The sequence below is a fragment of the Triplophysa dalaica genome, chromosome 14 (assembly GCF_015846415.1).
Source record: "Triplophysa dalaica isolate WHDGS20190420 chromosome 14, ASM1584641v1, whole genome shotgun sequence".
NCBI lineage: Eukaryota > Metazoa > Chordata > Actinopteri > Cypriniformes > Nemacheilidae > Triplophysa > Triplophysa dalaica.
Genome location: NC_079555.1, coordinates 21,451,430 through 21,470,682, shown reverse-complemented (window position 1 = coordinate 21,470,682; position 19,253 = coordinate 21,451,430). Strand labels below are relative to the sequence as shown.

Below are 19,253 nucleotides of genomic sequence, written 5' to 3'. Positions count from 1 at the left end.
CCGAGGAGCAAATAAAGCGCAGAAGAAGCAAGTGATCAATTAGTCTCACATGATGTCTTTTGTCTGCCGAAGCTGAACCGCTTATCAACAGCTAGCACACAACTTCCCCTCTGGCCGTCGTCCCGAACCCTCTTCCAGAATCCGGAATTCCAGAATTATCAGAACCACCGCTGCAGTTGGTTTTTACCCGTGGGCTCAACTCCCGTGTGTGTGAAGCAGTGTCTGTCTCACAGCCCGCCTCACAGCTGTGTGTGTGTGAGAGAGAAGAGTGTGCATGTGGAGTCGTCTCTCTCTCAGAGTCAGTCTGAGCTTGTGATGGTCCAACGTGTGAAGCGGCTTTCTCAACTCTATACACGCGCGTGCATCCAGCAGAAATCCAGCAGAACGTAAGTCTATAGTGTCATGCGGTGCTTTTGTTTCAGCTGCGTGCGTGCGTGCCTGCGTGTGAGAGAGACAGAAAACTGATGTTTAAAACTGATGTACGCTGTTCGATGGTGGTTGTGTTAGTTTGTGTAAGCCGGTGTTTGTAAGAAAACAACGGGTGTAAAAAAACAATTCGATCAGCTGAAGGTTCGTGTGTTGACGTGTGCTTTGTTCTTCAGTGATGTAAGCACGTGTTTACAGGACTGACCCGATGCACACCTGAGGGCTTCACGAATCTGCAAACATCACTTTCTGCCTGCAGACTACATTACAAAAATCTTCTCACTCAGTATTTTTGCCTTGTTTTCCTGCTAAAACGTGTCAAGATAAATTCACTTGTGTAAGAACACAACCTGAAGTAGGTTTCATTATCCTCTCCCAATGGCGAATAGTGTTTTTCTTGTAATAACATTCAGAAAGTTTTATGTTTAAAACAGAAGGCATCTCAGAATGTTATGACAAGAAAAATACTATTTGCCAATGAAAGTTAGAAAAATAAACATACTTGAGAATGTATTCTCTGAAAACAAACCTTATTATTCTGCTTTTCACGTGAATTTATCTTGTTGTGTGGATGTTATGATAAAACAAAGCAAACATACTGACTTTGATGGAAACTGTTTCCTTCACACTGTGTTTTTTATTTTGCTTTTTTGTTGTGTCTCTGTATGGAACAGAAAGTGAATACAGGTTGATTTGGTGTATTGCTGAATGCGTTTGAGGTTGTGACTGCTGGGATGTTCTCATCTCATGAATTGACTGAATCAAGAGTCAGTGTGATGGGGTGTTTCCACTGCGTAAGCTCATTGTGTCTATAAGGAAATCTATTCAGAGAGGCTGATCTATCTTCTATCTACTGTAAATTCAAGGGCTTCACAGGAAGGATCACATGATGCTTCTGAAAAAGACAAATGTTTAGAACACAGCTCTTTTCTAATAGCGACTGTAGGTTTCTTCATTAGCTTTGTGACAGAAACAGAATGAAAATATTATTTTCCTTTACAAACCAGATTCTGGCTATTCCAACAGGCGTGTCCCCATCACTTATAGCACATCTCAAAACTAATGGAGCATATATGATCTTCTCTATATAACGTCTGTTGCTTCTAAGGTTTTGGAGGTGGAATGTATTGCAAACCTGCAGACTCCTCAGGAACTAGTTTTTGTTCAAATATGATTTGGTAATTGACATGTACAGATCTACATGCACTCTGTGCTGGTCCGGTCACATATTCTCTGTTTCCATTGTTTCTTGCTTTGTTGCGTTTCCTCTGTTCTCTGCCATATGAGATCCTTTCTGTGTGTGTGTTCGTGTCTTTGTTTTGTTGCCAAGGCTTGGCTAGAGCAGGCAACATCCATATACCGCCCGTGAGCTTCAGACCCCACCCAAGCACATTCACATCTAATGAATAAAACATGACGTTGCGATGGGGAGCTTTCTGCCGGTGCTGAGTGCAGCCGGGCGGCTCGGTTGACCCGTTTCTGAGAGCCATTGACAGGTTATGGCTAATTTGGGTCACTAGAAGCCCGTACAAAAGCGACACGTCAGTACTTACGGAGACTGAGTGAATCAGCAAGTCCAAAACGATCCAGCTCGGGTCCCTAGACTCTCGCTTCAGCTGAAGGGAAATATAAAGCAGGAAAACGTTCAAAGGAAGTCAATGTTTATTCCCCTGGTACCTCTCTCTCTCTCTCTACGTGTGTTTCTTTACCTCTATGCTATTGTTGGGAGCATCTGCGGATTTGTGGAACATACACATTGTCGTCGCCAAAGTCTTGTGTGAATTTTAAAGCTAGAGTTTACCCAAAAGTCAAAATTTCAATCTATATTTTCTCAAACACGAATATCAGCTAACAGTTTGTCTTATTGTATGGTTTTTGGTGTTCCACTGAAAAATCACAGCACACTTAAGTCAGAACAAGAGGATGGCAAATAAAAAAGAGAATGTTCAGCGGTTTTTTTGGGGGGGGGATATTTCTTGAAGCAGTGAAAACTCGTGTTTGCTCTCTAGAAGAGACAGTATATTTATGCAGAAATTACAGTTCATTTACAATGCTAATCCAAAACACGGATAACAAGATAGTTGTTTACTTGTGCGGTGAGGGTAAAAGTTCCCGACCCACTCAGAGTTTGGCTAGTGTCGGATCTGAGCGATTAGCATGCGCGATTGCTAGCGGCCATATCTACATGTTTGCGTGTAGGTTCTCGAGCCTACACACTCTCTGAAGAGAGAAGTTTCCTGCCTTCCTCACCCCGCCGTATCCTCTTCATCTCTTTCACAGCTTGTTTTGTTTGTCCGCAGGGACTTGCTTGTATGTCTTCCACATTCACACATTTTCTAATGTTTCCTTTTCTCCCTCGTGTGCAGTTCCTCTTGGCGGGGAAGGGTTGATTCACCTCTCTGCTCTGGGCAAGTGCCCTCTCTCTTTCTAACTGCCAAACATTTCCCTACCCACCCCCAGACTGAACCCATGCCAACCCCCTACATCCACCCGAAACCCGCCCCTGGGTACGAGGGCGTTTTAAGGAAATGAGGTAACGAGACCATTGCACCAAACCTAGTCTCACAGAATCAGACCATCAGATCCAATGAGGTGTAATGTATTTGGGGAAAGCATGGGCACATTTCCATTTGTCCTACAGGCTGTAGTGTGGCTATCGCATGATGCGTTTCAGTTGTACCACATCTGCTCAGTGGCACTGAATGATGGACGCAATTGTTTTCAAGAGAATCGCCTGTGTTGTATATGCCACGCAACATCCAAGGATGCAGAGGATGAGCAGCTGTAGGGGATGGATGGAAAGATGTGACATGTCTGTTTTAAGCACACTAATGCCAGGAGGGGCTAAAAACACAAGACATGACCACCTCTTCTAACTGTCATATAAAGCAACCGAACAGAACGTTTTTGTGTGTGTGTAGTGTTCAGACGTGTATATCTGGAATAGATGAGATGGGGGAATGGGCTCAGAGCGGCCAGTGATTCATCGTGCATTTTACTGCAGATCCATTAATACATGTGGATGATTTTTGATTAACCAACCTCTTAATCACACTGTTTACCTAAGCACCATTTTAAGGCTTCGCTTTACATTTCTCTCCTTCTCCCTCCATTTATCTCTGCCACTAACCCAATCTCATTAATGATCCATCGATTGGGTTGGAGGCTGGAGGGGTTCGTGAGACGTGGTTCTCTGGATGGGGCTTATGTGGAGCCACATGCTCTCTCTCTCTCTCGCTCGCTCATGGACGCCACAGTAATTAGCGCTACTCTGTTATGGCACCGCATCAATCAAGAGCTCTTTTCATCCCGCCGGTACCGTGATTGGACTGTTTGTTCTGCCTCATATGGTCCGCTCTTCCCATGCTGTAGCTGTCGAGTGTTTCTCTGTACTTCTGTAGAGTAGCATTGATAACGATGTAGACTGTAAATCACCAATCCCAGATCTCTTTCCATGCCTGGCCGCTGGTTCCATACATCTCAATGATGTTGTAGTAGAGTAGGCGGGGCGAGACCGTGGTTCGAGTCCGATGAGTAATTGAGAATTAGCGCCAGCTGTGCGCACACCGGCCTTGAATCACGTAGGAGATTGGGAGCATATAAAAGGAACGAGTGACCGGACCGTCGAAGAGAGAGGACCGGGCCCGAACTTGTGCTATGTTTGTATTTGTATTTATATTTATGTTTTGTTCGCCGGCGGTCGTCCGTGAGGGGCCAGTTCGGGCCCGGTCCTCTCTCTTCGACGGTCCAGTCGCTCGTTCCTTTTATATGCTCCCATCTCCTACGTGATTCGAGGTCGGTGTGCGCACAGCTGGCGCTCATTCACAATTACTCACCGGACTCGAACCACGGTCTCGCCCCGCCTACTCTACTACAGATGTGTCTGTGTTGTACTCTTCAACCATGTCGAATGTCATGACCAAGAAGATCCACAACCTAGTGTCATCATCAGATGGCACAGCCACAGTCCATTTCCTCGCTGTATAATATTGAAATTGCAGAAATAAAGATTGGGTGGTGCTACACAACTTTACATGCACTAGTCCATCTGATATAAAACCACACTGTAAAAATGATTGCAAGGTTTGGTTTTGGCACATTGTCTAAGCAGTTGAGCAATGACACTTCTAGGCAGACTGATCCACCTGTGCAATGTATTTATTTTTTCATGTTCCATCAAGTATTACAAACTAGACTGTAAATGGCATGCACAGACAAAACAGAATGCAGTTGGTCAGGTGACATTTTCAGTCAGGTGACATTTCTCTGTCTGTTTATAACTGTGTTGTTCTTGGCCAGAATAAGCAAAGTAGTCCAGATTTTATGTCAATGCTCAAAAGTCAGGCAATGCAAAACAGCACACAACCTTAACCAGGCCGGCGTGATATTTTAGTTCAGTTGATAAATGTACTCATGAGAGAAGTATTTGTTTCTATGAAAAAATACAAGAGATGTGAAAGAGTAGGTCAAAACTTTCTTATTGTATGTTTTCACGCCGTCAGGTTTCATTCTCTCAGTATGGGCATCAGTGGGATTGATTCAATCAGTTTATTTTTTCTTCTGCTGGTTTAGAACATTATTCAGGTGAACATGTGAACACAACAGACAAATACATTTTGGTACAAAAAAACCCACATTTTGAATAATTCAGTCATAATGTTGAGTATTCAAGGGAACCACAGAAACGTAGATCTCCAGTCTATTCTGACATCCCAACAAAACATAAAGGAATAACAAAGGCATGTTCTGTTGTGTTCAACTAAACGTTCAGATGTTCCCTCAGATGTGTAGCTCAAGAAATGACTGAGACCTGCTCAGATGGCCTGAATGGAAAGGGAACGTGCACAGTTCAAAGGACATGAAACGCTGGTGGTGTGGAACAGAGTGGGTGGGACTGTCATTTCAATCGTTCGGTGAACTACCAATCTAAGAGGTCACTTACACTTATCAGGGCCGAAACAGGCCCGGCTCAAGATATGAGATGAAAGGTGGGCCAAGTGATTTTCCAGGTGGGCGAAGGGGGGTATATATATACATTATGAGGAAGTGAATGAGCTAAGAAAGGGAAAACAGAAAAGAAAAGTATTTTGAGCTGACTTGAATATCGCATGTATTTTGTGATTGGCAGTTGTGTGGGAGAAGGGTGGACGCAGAGTTGCTGAGAGAGTGAGCTGCGCCGACTCCGTTCACTGCAATTGAGCAGTTTTTTTCATGAATCCTCTCTGTCAACGGCACTGGGTGGAGGCAGGGTGGGTAAAGCCGGGCCTGGTCCGAAATAAAGTTTAATACAGCCTCTACAACATTTGTGAATCAAGCCAAATGTGTAACCTCCAAACACGAGAGAATTAACCCACAACTAAACTGAAAAATAATTTTCAGTTCTATGAAACATGGTTTCAACATGTAGTAAGACGAAGTGAGTGAATATGTTTAAAAGTAGAAGAAAATGTGTAATATATATGACTAAACAAACAAACAAACATTTTGCTTACCCTCGTAGGTTAATTAGGAAAACAAAAGCAGATTTTTGGGCAATTTTCATAGGATGTGTGTGTGTGTGTGTGTGTGTGTGCTTTGGGCACACAGTCTCTTGACACACAGAAGAAATTTTGAATAGAGAAACCTGTAGTTGTTCTCAAGTGACAGCTGCCTCGTCTTGTTAAGTAAGTAAGAGTTTGGGAACTGAAGCAACACACGGATGGCGCAGTTTGAGTCCCACATGCAGCCAAAATTAATCAGAACACATTTTTCCAATATTACCAAACACAGTCACAACGAACACTAAATGTTCACAATTATATACTGTGATTTAATGCTCCTTCGCACTTGGCTTGCTAAAAGTAAATGAAACACATGACGTGTGCGAACATTAAGGCCCAATCCCAATTCTATTTTATACCCCTTCACCCATCCTCGCCCCTAGAAACAGAGTGGCCCTTAGAAACGGGACACCACTACTACACTGTGATACGTCATTATAATACATCACTGATCCTACAGAGATGCAGCAACGTTTATCACAAACCTCCAAGATGATGATGTGAGCTGTAGTCATATCAATTTCGTAGATAACAGCCTGAAAAGTGACCCTCAACTTTTTCCTCAAAAGCAGCTCACTACAAAACTCTCCATTCGCAGTCTCTGGACTGCGGTCGCAAACAGGCCGGGGAAGGTGGAACGCGTTTTGATTAACCCGGTGTGTTTGATCGCATCCCGTTGATCTCTCCCTCTGTCCGGGCGAATGCCTTTCAGTGCACTGAATGTATTTCAGTGATGAGTGTTATGTAAAAGGTGGATATAACGCTTGATTTGGAGATGGTTTGAAACTGATAGATGGAGCGGTCCCAGCATTAAAAGATGCTGGTCATGAACGTGCCCATTAAGTCAAACTGAGTCATATGTCTGTGCATTAGGTAAACAACACGATCTTAGAGTGAATCAACAGTTATCTTCTTGTGATCTAGTTCAAACATCCCCCCCACCCCTGCGTTTAGGTGATCATCATTTATTGGAAATAATCCTACAGCTGTATCTGTCTTTTATAAATGTGATTGTAACAAAGTTCGAAGTAAACGCATAGACGGAGGCGGGGACAGTGAAGGATAACCAACTTTTAATAATAAAATAAACAAACAGCTCCCTCACGGTTGACTGCCGGCCACACAAACAAAATAAAACATAATATAAAAACTCCAAGCATGGTTGTCCCTCATCCTTCACTGTTCTCGTTCCTCCTTTTATCCTTCAAAGCTCCTACGTGAGAGATGCAAGACCCGTGCAACGCTTGTAAGCACTCGCATCATCGGCCTCACACCGTTCCCTCGCGGCCCTCGTCCCCCCCGTTTGTCACAGTGATCAAACTCCATTCGAAGATATGAAGTATGCACTACTACTGTATAGGTACTCAAGATTAAAATGAGTCTGTCAGAAACTGTGTGTGTTACATCCGTTTTAAACATTTTAAAGTGAGTTGAGCAGTATGTTATTTATATGTCATCGAACATTGCTCATGCTCACTATTTTATTACATGACAACAAAAATATTAGAAACAGGCAAAGGTTGCAGTGACAAATGAGTGGAAAAATATATTCATCAAACCCCACAGGGGATAACAGTGCTATACAGTACATAACCCCCTCAGCACCAGCACATGCCGTTTACATCGACAGGAAAAGACCTACAGTACATACAGTATGAATAGAGTACAGTTCACCTGTATTTCTCTTAGAGGCAGAGAAGAGAAAAATGGAAGGAAGGAATTAGATATTTTGCTCACCCGCAGCAATAACAGCATGACACTAACCATTTTCTAGAACATAAAGAACAAAGCAGGTTTCAGCAACACAAAAGCAAAGCTTTCATTAAGCGTAATGTTAATTAGTGTCGGTGTGGTGGAACACTTGTTCTGTCTGATTATCAGCTAATTAATCTCCAGAGAGAACATGCTGAGTTCAGAGAGACCAGCATGACCTGCGGCCCGAGAGAGAAACACGCAGCCATTTCTGATGGATAAAAGCTACATTTGTCTGTAAATGGGCCCCTGTGTGGCGGGTAAACTCAAGCATGCTAAGCAAATCATCAACGGCTCGACCAGTTACTCAATCACTTACAGTCTCAGCCAATCCCCTTCAACTTCTCCTCCTCCAAAATAAGATTGTTTGTGCAAGCAACTCATTATGAGCAACAGTTACCTTTTGAAGTGAAGCGCCCTCTAGCTGGCGTTAAAAATATTAGCGACTTGTTACTCTGTCGTCATGAAATATTTGCACGTGGCTACTAATCAAAATACAGGTTCATTTATATGTAATGTGTGAACATGGTACTTACCCATCATTCTTCCAAATTTCCAAACTTTTACATGTACACATTTGCCAGATGCTTTAATCCAAAGTGGTTTAAATCCTTAAAGGTGCAATGTGTAAGGTTAAGGAAGATCTATTGACAAAAACGCAATGTAATATAACTATAACTATGCATCCACAAACACAATCCGGTTACCTCTGAAAGTGGTCGAAAGTGGACCAACAGCTTAAAATGTTTAAGCCCTGTTTACACCTGTGTTTAGCGTTCGTCCACTTGTGATCGACCAAAATAGCAGGTGTAAACAGGGTGACTTATACTGACGACTCATACTGTGGTATGGGATGGAGTACATGCTGCACATGCTGCTCCCAAATGGGGCAGAGCCCAAATCTTCCATCATTGTCTAAGATGGAGCCCGGCTAACAAGATCTTTGTCCTTAGGGCATCGACCTCTGTCTGCAATGATAGCTCTCGGGATTCTTCAGCTTTTTTGGCTTATGAGCTGTTTCTCTTTCTGAGCAGCAGAGTATTTTGGTTTCCATTGCCCTGTACTCCTCCATTAGCTATGAGTGCTGTTACGTAATCCCTTTTTGACTAATAAATATGTCTTTTATGGAGGAAGATTCTACTTCCAACATCCTAAAGTCACACTGAAAGTACTCGAAGGCAGATGTGAATCCTTGGTTACGCGTTACAAAACCAGAGCGCTGTTGTTCTGTCGGTCTAAATTGGGTTATGCATTACTGGGACCGGAAGGAACCTCAGTTCTCCTGAGAGCAATAAAAGTGAATTTAAATGCCCGTGCCATTAAACTAGAAGCGTTATTAATAAAAATACTGTGTGCTTTATCATTCATTCACTTGAGTATGTTCTGAGCCTTTCTGTGGGCTGGGTGCACCATACAGAGAAAAATATTCATTCAACCCACATTAAACAGGTGAAAAGAGAGACAGCTTTGGAAAAAGTACATCGGTGGTTGCGAGAAGTTAACACTTAAGTTGACCTTCCGTTGGTACTTTTTTTCTGACTTTGCAGTTTATTAAGCACCTCCGTCAAAGAGCATCAGACATCCACCCACTGGCACAGTGCAGCACCCGTCCGCCTCCTCTAATTCAACACTCTTCTGATGCAAGTTTGCACATTTCCTCTGACATCAATGCAGTGAAAACAACATATTTCCATTACAGAATCAACACTTCAATCTCCAAACTGTTTTGATCTTGTTATCACTTCTCTGTCCTCCTCCACCTCCTCCGTCATCTAAGCTCAAGAACTTTATGGAGGATTTTGAAAACAAAGTGGCCATCATTTGACACGCCGACACCCCTGACACAGTGAACCTCCGGCCCAATCTCCCACTCTGCTGTTAATTGTGTATGAACTTCTTAGGCCAGATATGCAAAACCTAAAAAAAATCACAGAAGAAACCTGGCATATAAAATTGAATGTACATTGCTGTACATCACCTCAGGCCTAAGCTTCACAAGACTGAACTCCTTTTCCACCCAGTCAGTCAGTCAATATGTCTCTTAGATGAAGGTCACACAGTCATTGTGTGTATCAGAGCGCTTTGCATCAAAAGTCTTAACCAGATCTTTGTTGTGGACCTCACTGTGGCAAACACCCAATTCTTCATCGGGCACAGACCAGGAAAGTAGTATACAAGTCTTGGATGCACTCTAAATCAAAGAAAGACATTCAAATGAAACTATTGTCACAAAATTAAGATAAGTGTTTTGGATTTATCTTGTTTTTGTCCTACACCTGAGCCTTCGGGTTTTGTGTGACATGAAACGCCTTTTTTTTATTTGGTCAATATTCATCACAACCCTTTCAGTCTCTCAGGTGTCCAACTGATTTCACTTTAGTAAGTGGTGAGCAAGCATATGAACTGAAAACATGTTACGTTATTCAAGTTAAACTGTCGTCCTCTTTAGGGTAGTGTGTGGGTACTTCCCTAGAAGAATGTTACTTGAGTAGATTTCATTTCCTGTATTCTCTGTTTACCTTAATGCGTCGCAGGATATCATGCAATAGGCGCTAGTAGTGAGAACACTTACAGTAGTCATGGAGTCAAGTGGAATGGATTTGAGGATGCAGCAGCGCGGAAGTCAAGGCTGAAGTGGAATGGAGTTTAATTTATTAGGCATTCCTCAAATCAAATGTATTCGACCGATGGCGTATTTGCGAAATTAGAGATGGCAAAAGTGAGTGGGTCCAATATCTTTGGTCTTAAAAAGCTGGTAGGACTAGGTACCATTCCGCCCTGTTGAAGAACCAGCACATGCTGGTTAGATAGGGTAGGTTTTAAATATATGTTGTATTTAAATCATATCTTACAGGTCCAGAACCATCCCTGTGCATCTACAGTCCAACGAAAAACTATTACAACACTGGACTCAGGACTGAATGTGAAAATGAAGCCTCAGGGCATACCTCATCAGGATTCACCTACTCCACATTACTCACCTCACGCTGGGATAATTGTCTTTTTATAGCAGTGCATCTATCAGAAAAACAGTTTGACCCATTTACCATGCCCTTATAACAATGCTAGTAAATTTACGCCCTGAGAAAATGAATGCACGTCCCCACAGCTCTGGTTTATTTAAGGACTGACGGGTGTTTTGGGGTGTGTCCAGTTGGAGAGTGAAGGGTCAGGATGTGGTCCATTGGCATGGATGGTGTTGGCTTCTGAGAGCAAAAGGCAAAAATACTTCCACATATCCACACCCAATTGAACTAACCTGCTTTCCAACACTCTCTCCAGACAGACAGAAGCAAACTGAATGAATAAATGAAAGTAAATGCAGGGATATTTACAGTACACACAGGGTACACAGACAGATCGGTTAAGCAAAGGTTACACCATCTCCCTGCAGGAACATTCTGCCACTGAAGATATATTTGGTACTCATATAATGTTTTGTTTATTTCTAAGGCTTATGAGTGCGGGTCCTGCTTCACAACTATCATGCTGCTTTCTCAGTTCATGTCAGATCTGATCAGTTTGATGGAACATATCTCCAGGGTCAGACTTCACACATGTTCACATACTAATACTTTATCCACAAACCAATGCTTGATCAAACGTCATCATCACATATACAACCTATGGTATCTATAAATTATTTCAATATTGGAATCATTTATCAATCTTTTGGGTTTGATTTTTTCATGGTTACTGTAAAACTTCCCTTCCCTTACAGTTGGATTTGCTATTTTTAACTTTCTATCGAAACTAAAGCATTATGAAGTTTTGAAACCTTAACAGGAGCCCCTCACACACTGGTGAATCTGGAGCTCTTCAACTGGATGATAAACAGATGTCAACACACACAAATGAGGTCTGTAAGGTGTGTGGTGACCTTAGACTTTAATTCCGGGTAATTATTGTGTTTGCAGCAAATCCTCCTGACCTGAACTAACACTGACTAACACAAACTGACCCCCCCCCACACACACAGACTGCAGTGTGCCATGTTATACAGAGGAGATGACAGCCGATATAATTACATTAGAGCATTAAGTACATCTAATCACCTCCATGCTACTGCCCAGAGGATGTGTGTGTATGTGAGTGCGTGCGTGCGTGCGTGTGTGTGTGCGTCTGCTACATCTTCACAATTATATTTTCTAACTGTCATGAAGCATTAAAGGTATAATTCACCCAAATACGAAAATTACTCACCCTCAAGTTGTTCCAAATCTGTGTAAATAACTTCTGCTGAACACAAAGAAAATATTTGGAAAAGTTTTAGCAATTTTTATTTTTGGCACATTAATGACTACAATAGAAGGAAAAATTTAAATGGTAGTGAAAGGTGACCCAGAACTGTTTACTTTCCTAAATTCTTCAAAATATATCATTTTGTGTTCAACAGAACAAATAAATGTTGTCCAAGAACTTAAAATAGCTAAATAGCTAAAAAACACAATTATGAAAATGAACAATTATGAAAAACACACATCATGAGCTCTCCCATAACCTAAGCACAAGCGCCGCTCTTCTGAACGATGGGAACCATGAAACTTTAAAAAAAAAAAAGATTCTCATCTAAATCGTAAAGACAACTGAACAAAAAACACTACCAAGTCCTTCATTTTATTGTAAAGTACATAAAATAGCAAAAATGACTCTCCTAATGCTGTTGCATGCTAAGAACTCTAAATTCATTGCGCAGTTAGGGAAATTAACTTGAAGAATTCATGTAGTCCCACCACAAAATAATTAAGTATAGACCCTATATACAAGTGTAAGTGGGTTGAACATGATCAAATTAAGTTGAATTCACTCAATATTTTGTGCATTTAGAATTCTGCGAAAAAACAAGAACACAATTGTATTAAGTACAGTTTACTCAATAAATTGCATAAAATCTACTTGGACACAAAATCATTTTTTACAGGGCAAAAGTCAATGAAAATTCTGATATTATTTACTCTCCATAATATTGATCATTTTCTTACTCGAGTGGAAAACAATAGAAGTTTTAAAGCATGTTGACCCTGATATTTTTTCTTGACATTAAAATAAAATGAAACTATCCTTTTAATATGCTTCTTTCCCGAACATAATTGATCAGTTTGCTATGAAGACACTTACAAATCAAATGATAAAACCCCTCCAAAAGGTCAATCATAAAGATAATTAAAAAACATTTAGTAAAGTAAGCTGGGATAAAAACAGGACATGCACACCTTCTGTACACTCAAAGGCTTCTGAAACCTTTTATCATTTGAAAAGGAAATCTTTATTTACAGAAAGCTCATTTTAGCGGCATTTGGATTGGATTAACTTTAATGATGTTAATGGTTGACTAACGATTAACAAAGTTCGGGAGAAGCCAGAGCATATAATTAAGACCAGCTGGTTCGCAATCAGCTATCATAGACTCTGGCCAATCAGCTCAAGAGGACCAGCACATAAATAGACAAAGATTCTTACCTGAAGCCATCTCTAAAGGATTACACATCCCACCACCTCCTCGGCTCCTCTACTTGAGCAATTGTTGATAGCAGGACTCCGGGGTTTGAGTTCTGGGTTCGGCCATTACCGAGCTCGGCGCACTCGCCCCTATTGGCGGGCGGGAGCGTTCCTTGTTCGGATGAAACCGGCGAGCCCGGAACCCGCTCCCCGCACAGCTCGCCAAACACGCATACTTTTAACTACCCCTGCTATCTTCATTATCTGCTCAGGTGAACTCGTGAATTGTCCATTCTGTTCGTCACAAAGCAGAAAATTGTGTTTGACACTGGTGGCATGGCTCAGTACATTGACATAAACATTACACATAACATAAGATAAGATAACAATACATTACACATATCACACATAACTCTCCAATTCCGCAATCACATAATTAATAAAATCATTAAAAAAGATAAAAAATAAATTGTCTATGCCCTTGGGTTGTGTTATGTGATATATAGACCTGTAAATGGTCAGATATATAAATGTAAGAATGTGTCCACTCTCTCTCCATTGCTATTTAAATTGGCATTACAATCACAAGCTTGCAGAAGTAGAAAAACATACAATGACATCCTTATGGAAAAGGTGGTATTCTTTCATTTATTTATTTTCATTTATTATTATCTTTTATTGTAAGCGATCTTTTAAAACTGTCGATTAAAGCAGAGGTCAGCAAAGTGTTTGGTTCTGAAATCAAGTCTGAACTTCTGTATGGTAACTGCTAGAAAGGGTCGGTTGGTGAATGCACAGACAAAAGAAATCTGATCTAATCTGATCAATGCACCAGACCTTAAGTGGAAATCGTTGTTTAATGATCGCCTGATTATGACTGATAACTGTGATAGAGGCAAAGATTGAATTACACGATTCCCGTCGAAAGGAAGCACAACCAATAAACAAACATAGAAAACCAGACGGATTTCTCCAGCAGGTTTGCATTGATCAGGAGGTTGTGCATGTCTCTGTGAGGGTGGATTGTATTTCTATGATATAAACACCTGCTGCTGGCTCGCTGCTGTCAGACATGATACAAAGCACAAATATGGAGGTTAATATAAACATCAATTATTATTATCTTTATAAAACTGTCTTCCTTGAGGAGGAGAGAGAGAGAGAGAGAGAGAGAGAGAATGAGAATGAGAATGACAGAACTGATCAAGACTTTGATATCAACAGGGATTGTAGTCTTTCTTCTTTTATTTGAGGCAGTAATATGGTTTTATTAAACAGAAAGGTCTTCTCTTCAGGGCGGTCTCTCTCTCACCGCAGGCAGAATCATCTGCTTCAATCTTATCAAACTCCTTCAACACAGCTCGGGATGAAAGTTTCAGGCCCGCTGTGTTTTATCTTCTCTTCACTGGAGAACAGCATTTAGAGACAATAAATCTGACAAAGGCTTTGTATCTTATGATGAATTTGAACTGCTTTATATTGAAGCAGCAGTGACCTGGTGGTAAGCAAGCGAACACCACTGAAACATTTCTGGTGGTCAAATCTCATTGTTATTTTTTCAAGAAATGGGTAAAACGATCCCACTGCTGAGTTTCTATAATATTCTGATCCTTACATTTGGCTCAAGTCTCTCCTTTTTTTATTGTTTTTTCATGTTTAAACGGTAAAAGTAAACCTCCTTAAACTCTTGCTGAATTTAAAATTAATATCGCTAGTTTGAACAAGAAGCCGAAAAAAGCAAACACGAAGGCCTGCTCTAAACCTCACATCACTGAGGTTAAAGCAATACTCATGAGCAACCATCTAAATCCATAAAAACACACCATCCTAACCAGCTAAATGTGCTTTAAGATGGATTTTACAGCATGAATCCACCAAATACGGTAATTTACAGGATTATCATCACCTTTAAGGATCATCAAATTCACCTGTTAGCTGCTAATCTCCTCTCAACATTAACATAATCAGATTTTACTACTGAGCGCAGGACTCCAGCACACACACTATTAAGACTGCAAGAGCAAATGAAACAAATAAATTCAACCACATCAGCACATGAGATATCCCTGCATACAATTTGACATCAATCAGAAACACACAGACCTATAATAAAGTTAAGATGCCCAAAAGCAGCTGTATGAATGAATCATTATTGTCTATTTCTGGAAATCCAGTAGAGTGGAGATCAAAGACTGGCTGTCGGGGTGGAGTCAGGCTCTATTAATTCACATGTATAATGCATGTCATGGTGCCTGCATGTGATGCTAGCATATGGCCGTAATGAGTCTGTGGATCCTCAGAACAGCGCCAGACATTAACCATAGATTCCTCTGAGGAACAATGAGAGTTAAGCAAACTGCTCCACCTATAAGCGTCTCGATCACGATCCGAGCTTAAAACTGCTGGATACTGTGTTTTTCACTGCAACAGTGACCACACCAAGCCCTAACCAGCTCTGAGATGAATCACAACATTACGACCTTTCATTTAAAGCATCTTAAGCAGGGATCTCCAACCCTGCTTCAGCACACCTGTCTGTAATTATCAAGCAACCCTATACATCTTCATTAGATGGTCCAGGTGTGTTTGATTGGGTTTGGAGCTGAAATATTCAGGACAGTAGCTCACCAGGAGTAGGGTTAGAGATCCCTGATCTAAAGACTTGAAAAGAAATAGACAACGAGTGTCTACTGAAATGATGATAAATGAAACTGAACCATTTAGGGAAGCGACACACCAAAATAATGGCAAAGAACTAGGGATGAGAAAAGCCGACTGTGGCTATCCTGGAATCGGATCCTTAAGGTCAGGAATCAGATAATTTATTTAAAATTTTAATTCCTCTTATGAATTCCTGTATATTAACATTTAGTAATTTAGCAGACGCTTTTATCCAAAGCGACTTACAGAGAGTTCCATGAGCAAAAAAGCATCATACATTCATCTGTCAAGTATTCACAGAAGAGTAGTTTTTTGAATGTTGTGATAGATGTGGTGGACCGGACTGAGTTGAGAAGAATGTTCCACCAGGAAGGAGTTGTGAATGATAGTAGGCAGGAGAGCGAATTACTGCTCTTTTGAGAAGGCAAAACAAGACGCCCCTGGTTTTCTAAAAGCAGGGTTCTTGATGGGGTGTAGGAGTGTATGAGGCTGTGAAAGTAAGCCGGTGCAGTTTCAGTGATGCTCCAGTAGGCAAGCATTAGTGACTGGAATCTGATACAGTCTTCAACCATTAGCCAGTGGAGAGAGATGAAAAGGGGTGTCACATGAGCCCTTTTGAGCTGTTGGAAGACGAGGCGTGCTGCTGCGTTCTGAACAAGCTGTAGTAGTTTGATTGCCTTTGCAGGAAGACCAGCAAGGAGAGCATTGCAGTAGTCCAACCTTGAGATCATCAGGGCCTGGACAAGGAGTTGTGCCGCATGCTCAGTGAGATAGGGTCTGATCTTTCTAATGTTGAATAAGGCATATCGGCATGACCGTGTTGTCTTTGCAATGTGATCATTGAAGAACAGCTGGTCATCAAATATGACTCGGAGGTTCCTGGCTGTTTTAAGTGATTCTTGTATTGGCAAGTTGGATGGTGAGATCGTGTTGCACCGTGGGGTGTGCTGGAAACACGAGTAGTTCTGTCTTGGCAGGGTTCAGCTGAAGGTGATGCTCTTCCATCCAAGCGGAGATGTCTTCTAGGGCAGGCTGTAATGCGAGCTGCTACAGTGGAATAGTCTGGGTGAAATGAGATGTAAATCTGGTTGTCATCACCATAACAGTGATACGAGAAGTCGTGTGCCCATATTATTGGTCCCAAGGATGTGGTGTATATGGAGAGTCTGAGCACCATATGGTCTGAGCACCAATCCCAGAGGGACCCCGTGATGAGCAGTGGACAGCGAGCCCCTCCATGACACCCTGAAGGATCTGCCGGAGAGGTAGGATTTGTGATACCAGCATAGAGGAGAGCCTGAGATTCCTAGAGATGACAGGGTTACTAGCAATATCTGGTGATTGACAGTTTCAAAAGCTCCAGAAAGGTCTAGCAGAATCAGGACCGCAGATTTAAATTCCGCCTTGGCTAGCCGCAGTGCTTCTGTGACCAATAGCAGTGCAGTCTCAGTGGAGTGGTTTGGTTTGAAGCCGGATGCTTGTCATACAGTAGTTTATTCTGGGATAGGAAGGAAGACATCTGGTTAAAAACTGCCCTTTCAAGAGTTTTCGCAATAAATGGGAGGAGAGAGACAGGTCTGTAACTTTCAGCGGTAGTAGAGGAGTCCGAAGTGGGTTCCTTAAGTAGCGGCATGACCTTGGAGCAGAAAGATGTTGATGATGTGGTGAGTGCAGGTTTGAGTGTGCTGGATATGGCCTGAAGGAGATGCGAGGGGATTGGGTCGAGGGGAAAGGTGGTGGGGTGGCTGGAAAGAAGTTTGGTGACTTCAGCGTCAATTAGTTGGCCAAAAGAGGAAAGTTTAGTGTTTGAAGTGAGGGTAGTGTGCACCGAGTTCTGAGGTGCATGACATTTTTAGCTGATGTTTTTTCTGTATGCACATTTTGGCATAGAAAAGGATCTCCTAATATCTCATAACAGCGTATTACCATTAATTTGCCGCTCTGATTGCACTAAAGGCTTTCAATCAAATCAAAGGTAAATCATCAACACTATCATCTCTTACATGTATTTTGTTGAAGTAAATACATCGTCGTCGTTTTACTTCCTGAACAAGTGGGCACCCGAGTCCAAGTTGCTTTCATATTCACGCGCACCGCGTCACACTTCCAGCGCAACCCCACTCAGACCCCTTCTTTAGATAGTCTCGTGTTCAGTATCCTGGTGTGCACCCAGGTTTGCATGATCTTTTATGCAAATTGTGCCCTGTTACGAACTAAACTGCAAGTGTGAAAGCTAATCCAAAAAGTTGCAAACAAATTGCTTCTGAGCATTTGTGTAATAATGGTATGACCACGTCAATTTCTATTTGAATGTGCTTGCCACGCGTCTACATTTCAATAAAATACTTGTGCGCGCAAAGGACGTGAAATGTGAATGCCCTCTTAGAGAAGATGAAGAGCTTCTGCTGCAGAAGTATTTTGTTACCATGATGAACATTTGACTGAGCTGCGTGCTTACTTTCACTCTTATTACAGTCTCTGATTCCTACTGATAGTCCTGCATGATTCAAAATAAAGTTATTAGAAAAGCCATTCACTGTTTGGTTCCAAAAAGAACCTTTAAGATCGCAGAACATTTCTGTCTCACACAACGCTCTTTAGGCCAGATTTACAGCTTTCACCAGCGCTAATGCTTCTTTTACTGTTAAACAACTACTCGATAGTTATCAATGAAAAGCAGTGAAAATTAGCGCTGAAAAGACATTGACAGATGTTTTTGTGACTGACCTTATTTGTAGGATGTGGCAAGGGGGGCGTGGTTTAGTGACGTCTGTACCGGGAAGGAGGCGGGAACCGGCAAATATTTAATAAAGTTTTAATATAAATAATAACAGCCGGCGGCCTCTCACGGACGACCACCGGCGAAATAACATAAACAAACACAAATATAAATATAAATACAAACATAAAACTTTTTCGGGCCCGGTCCTCTCTCTTCGATGGTCCGGTCGCTCGTTCCTTTTATATGCTCCCAATCTCCTACGTGATTCGAGCCCGGTGTGCGCACAGCTGGCGCTCATTCACAATTACTCACCGGACTCGAACCACGGTCTCGCCCCGCCTACTCTACTACATAGGAGTTTACTCTTTAGACGCAAGCTTTATGGGAGGAGAGTTTTACATGAATTGACTAAGGTTTGTGTTCTTCCTCGAACTGGTATTTGTGGCTTATTTTAAAGCCTTTTATTGAAAGGTTTTTTCCTTTTATTAAAAATGAGTGAGCCTCAAGGACATTAAAAAAATTATATGCTGCTGAGTGCTGACAAAATTCCCCTTTAGAAAATATAAGTGTTCGAAACTGACAGTCTGCCACGTGCGCTCAAAAAATGAGAGGCATCGGGAGAGGTCCCACTCTGGCACAGTTTTAGCAGGCGTGGGAAGAAAACGCTGTGCGCCCTTCATAAACCTGCGAAGGAGAAAGTGTTCACCTGCAGA

At 41.7% G+C, this 19,253-nt stretch overlaps 1 long non-coding RNA gene across 1 annotated transcript in view; it reads left to right on the top strand.

Annotated features, from left to right (window-relative positions):
• Positions 1-281: 281 nt before the first annotated feature.
• The window catches only part of LOC130435253 (uncharacterized), a 44,355-nt gene continuing 25,383 nt past the window's right edge, over positions 282-19,253 (top strand). Inside the window, exon 1 of the long non-coding RNA XR_008908797.1 lies at positions 282-386. This is a non-coding gene — a long non-coding RNA (uncharacterized LOC130435253). The remainder of the gene's footprint in view (positions 387-19,253) is intronic.